Here is a 5046-nt window from a genome sequence, read left to right as displayed (position 1 = left end):
CTGTGAGAATCACCAGAGAGAGGCACAATTCAGCAGAGATTTTGACGTCTGCACAAGGCATATACAAGACAGGTAGACCAAGCATTAATCCCTCTTGCTGCATAACCGATCTAAACCTGCTTTCCTGTGGGCTGGTTTAGCCCTGCACAGAGGCCCTGCTGCCAGTATCAGAGTCTGGAATTCAAAGTTTCAGGAGTTGAGGCCCCTGGAGGCGGCCAGTTTCAGGGACAGTTTCTTGGCTCTCTTTAGTGAATTCAGCACATCCAGCTCTTGAGAGAAGAGTTGTCAAGGTGTGGGGCCAACAAGGGGCAATTAAGGGTCAGGAGAGATCTAGGGCACTGGCTGGTTTAGAGGCAAATAGAACTGAAGTCCCTTTTCAGTTAGCAGAAACATACAGCCTTATCTTTTTTTTTTTTTAATCATAGGTTCAGATTAATGAATTAGGAAGGACCATGGCCCTTCTTTCTGCTTGATGAGACTTATATGTTATTGATTAAAGACAAGTTGATTAGTGAGTCATCATACACATATATTTCTCCATTGGGCTCAGCTTTGGTAAAGATTTTAGAATTTATATTTGCTTAACTGAGTGAACAACCAGATGTCAGACGATCCCTAATGCCTGGAATTCCAAGAAACACATGGAGGGCATTTTTATATTTTCCAGCCACTAGATGGGAGGCAAGGTTTTTCCATGTTCTCTGTTCTTTCTTTGGAGGAAAATGGAATAAGATATATATTTTTAAGCAAGACTTAGAATATCTAGTAGAGGTTCCAACATTATTCTTTTTTTCTTTTGTTATAGATACAGGTTATTATTATTGACATGTTTTTACTACAAAATAGTGGAAATGTCATTAAAGCATTTAAGTACCATTTAGAACCAAAGGTTGGGTCTACAAATGGCTAATTTAATCACTAACTTTTCGTTTTAGAAAGTAGTTGAATTTCTGATCTCAGAAACCACATTAAACCAAATTCCCTTTGGCTTAAACCAAGACATTGACTATACAGAGCAGTAAAACTCTGAGAATATAAGTAGAGCTGCTCTTCAAGTAACTGGTTTGCTTAGATATGCAAAGTTTGAAATGGTCTGCTCTAAAGGAAAGGAAATAGCAACATAAAAACCCAAAGCACAAAAACCAACTTCTTCATCTAGGAGATGAATTTGTTACAGTGTAGCTGTAAGAAAAAGTACTTGGTAAAATTCAGCTTTTTAAAAAATGTTGCTTGGGCATGCTTTCTATTCAAATGAAATTATCCTCACTTCTATCAAGTCTGGATACACTGGGAAGAAAACAAGATGGGTGTACAAGTTGGTCTGATGGTTTAATAGTTTTTTTCTCTTTTTCTTCTTTGCTCAAAAGTAAACCAGAGTTTTATTACAAGTTTCAGAGCTGTAATTTTATTACAGTGAGTTCATCATCTTTAATAATGTATACAATCTCAAGGCAACCAGTGAGGTCTGGGAAGTCTCACTGGTTTATAGAAAACTAGTGGGTTCAAAAGCAAGTGTGTGATCAGTCAGGGGATACTTCCTAACATAGATCAATAATAGTCCATATTCTGAACTATATAAATCAACAAATTTATCCATAGAAAGCAACATTTGAGAAACATTTTTCAGGTGTGTTCCAACTGGCTGAGTTTGCACCTTTGATGCCAAAGCCACCCAGGCAAGCATTCCCCTGGAGGTGTCCAAGTTAAAAACCTGGGAGTTGAGGGAGACCTTCAAGATGGCGGAGGAGTAAGACGTGGAGATCACCTTCCTCCCCACAAATACATCAGAAATACATCTACATGTGGAACAACTCCTACAGAACACCTACTGAACACTGGCAGAAGAACTCAGACTTCCCAAAAGGCAAGAAACTCTCCACGTACCTGGCCATGTGGCTGACAGGGTCTTGGTACTCTGGCCGGGTGTCAGGCCTGTGCCTCTGAGGTGGGAGAGCCGAGTTCAGGACATTGGTCCACGAGAGACCTCCCAGCTCCATGTAATATCAAACAGCGAAAGCTCTCCCAGAGATCTCCATCTCAATGCTAAGGCCCAGCTCCACTCAACAACCAGCAGGCTACAGTGCTGGATACCCTATGCCAAACAACTAGCAAAACAGGAATACAACCCCACCCATTAGCAGAGAGGCTGCCTAAAATCATAATAAGGTCACAGACACCCCAAAACACACCATTGGACGCAGTCCTGCCCACCAGAAAGACAAGATCCAGCCTCATCCACCAGAACACAGGCACTAGTCCCCTCCACCAGGAAGCCTACACAACCCACTGAACCAACCTTAGCCACTGGGGGCAGGCACTAAAAACAACAGGAACTACAAACCTGTAGCCTGCGAAAAGGAGACCCCAAACACAGTAAGTTAAGCAAAATGAGAAGACAGAGAAACACACAGCAGATGAAGGAGCAAGGTAAAACTGCAGAAATACAAAGGATCATGAGAGATTACTACAAGCAACTATATGCCAATAAAATGGACAACCTGGAAGAAATGGACAAATTCTTAGAAAAGCACAACCTTCCAAGACTGAACCAGGAAGAAACAGAAAATATAAACAGACCAATCACAAGCACTGAAATTGAGACTGTGATTGATTAAAAATCTTCCAACAAACAAAAGCCCAGGACTAGATGGCTTCACAGGCGAATTCTGTCAAACATTTAGAGAAGAGCTAACACCTATCCTTCTTAAACTGTTCCAAAATATAGCAGAGGGAGGAACACTCCCAAACTCATTCTACGAGGCCACCATCACCCTGATACCAAAACCAGACAAAGATGTCACAAAGAAAGAAAACTACAGGCCAATATCACTGATGAACATAGATGCAAAAATCCTCAACAAAACACTAGCAAACAGAATTCAACAGCACATTAAAAGGATCATACACCATGATCAAGTGGAGTTTATCCCAGGAATGCAAGGATTCTTCAATATATGCAAATCAATCAATGTGATACACCATATTAACAAACTGAAGGAGAAAAACCATATTATCATCTCAATAGATGCAGAAAAAGCTGTTGACAAAATTCAACACCCCTTTATGATAAAAACCCTCCAGAAAGTAGGCATAGAGGGAAATTACCTCAACATAATAAAGGGCATATATGACAAACCCACAGCCAACATTGTTCTCAATGGTGAAAAACTGAAACCATTTCCTCTAAGATCAGAAACAAGACAAGGTTGTCCACTCTCACCACTATTATTCAACATAGTTTTGGAAGTTTTAGCCACAGCAATCAGAGAAGAAAAAGAAATAAAAGGAATCCAAATTGGAAAAGAAGTAAAACTGTCACTGTTTGCAGATGACATGATACCATACATAGAGAATCCTAAAGATGCTACCAGAAAACTACTAGAGCTAATCAATGAATTTGGTAAAGTAGCAGGATACAAAATTAATGCACAGAAATCTCTTGCGTTTCTATACACTAATGATGAAAAATCTGAAAGAGAAATTAAGGAAACACTCCCATTTACCATTGCAACAAAAAGAATAAAATACCTAGGAATAAACCTACCTAAGGAGACAAAAGACCTGTATGCAGAAAACTATAAGACACTGATGAAAGAAATTAAAGATGATACAAACAAATGGAGAGATATACCATGTTCTTGGTTTGGAAGAATCAACATTGTGAAAATGACTATACTACCCAAAGCAATCTACAGATTCAATGCAATCCCTATCAAACTACCAATGGCATTTTTCACAGAACTAGAACAAAAAATTTCACAATTTGTATGGAAACACAAAAGACCCCAAATAGCCAAAACAATCTTGAGAAAGAAAAACAGAGCTGGAGGAATCAGACTCCCTGACTTCAGACTATGCTACAAAGCTACAGTAATCAAGACAATATGGTACTGGCACAAAAACAGAAATATAGATCAATGGAACAGGATAGAAAGCCCAGAGGTAACCCCACGCACATATGGTCACCTTATCTTTGATAAAGGAGGCAAGAATATACAGTGGAGAAAAGACAGCCTCTTCAATAAGTGGTGCTGGGAAAACTGGACAGCTACATGTAAAAGAATGAAATTAGAACACTCTCTAACGCCATACACAAAAATAAACTCAAAATGGATTAAAGACCTAAATGTAAGGCCAGACACTATCAAACTCTTAGAGGAAAACATAGGCAGAACACTCTATAACATAAATCACAGCAAGATCCTTTTTGACCCACCTCCTAGAGAAATGGAAATAAAAACAAAAATAAACAAATGGGACCTAATGAAACTTAAAACTTTTGCCGAGCAAAGGAAACTATAAACAACACGAAAAGACAACCCTCTGAATGGGAGAAAATATTTGCAAACGAAGCAGTGACAAAGGATTAATCTCCAAAATATACAAGCAGCTTATGCAGCTCAGTATCAAAAAAACAAACAACCCAATCCAAAAATGGGCAGAAGACCTACACAGACATTTCTCCAAGAAGATATACAGATTGCCAACAGACACATGAAAGGATGCTCAACATCACTAATCATTAGAGAAATGCAAATCAAAACTACAATGAGATATCACCTCACACCAGTTAGAATGGGCATCATCAGAAAATCTACAAACAACAAATGCTGGAGAGGGTGTGGAGAAAAGGGAACCCTCTTGCACTGTTGGTGGGAATGTAAATTGATACAGCCACTATGGAGAACAGTATGCAGATTCCTCAAAAAACTAAAAAATAGAACTACCATACGACCCGGCAGTCCTACTACTGGGCATATACCCTGAGAAAACCATAATTCAAAAAGAGTCATGTACCACAATATTCATTGCAGCTCTGTTTACAATAGCCAGGACATGGAAGCAACATAAGTGTCCATCGACAGATGAATGGATAAAGAAGATGTGGCACATATATACAATGGAATATTACTCAGCCATAAAAAGAAATGAAATTGAGTTATTTGTAGTGAGGTGGATGGACCTAGAGAGTGTCATACAGAGTGAAGTAAGTCAGAAAGAGAAAAATAAATACCATATGCTAACACATATATATGGAATCTAAAA

The 5046-nt window shown here is 38.9% G+C and overlaps 2 protein-coding genes across 2 annotated transcripts in view; one reads left to right on the top strand and one right to left on the bottom strand.

Moving 5' to 3' along the window:
* The window catches only part of LOC309611018 (uncharacterized protein), a 177161-nt gene that overhangs the window by 32459 nt on the left and 139656 nt on the right, over positions 1-5046 (top strand). The window lies entirely within an intron of this gene.
* Positions 1-5046, bottom strand: part of HORMAD2 (HORMA domain containing 2) — a 92816-nt gene that overhangs the window by 24002 nt on the left and 63768 nt on the right. The gene's annotated exons all lie outside the window — the stretch shown is intronic.

The sequence above is a fragment of the Balaenoptera borealis genome (assembly GCF_965194805.1).
Source record: "Balaenoptera borealis genome assembly, chromosome: 14".
In the NCBI taxonomy this organism is placed as follows: domain Eukaryota; kingdom Metazoa; phylum Chordata; class Mammalia; order Artiodactyla; family Balaenopteridae; genus Balaenoptera; species Balaenoptera borealis.
The sequence above is the reverse complement of the archived record's forward strand: the minus strand, read 5'-3'. Positions and strand labels throughout refer to the sequence as shown.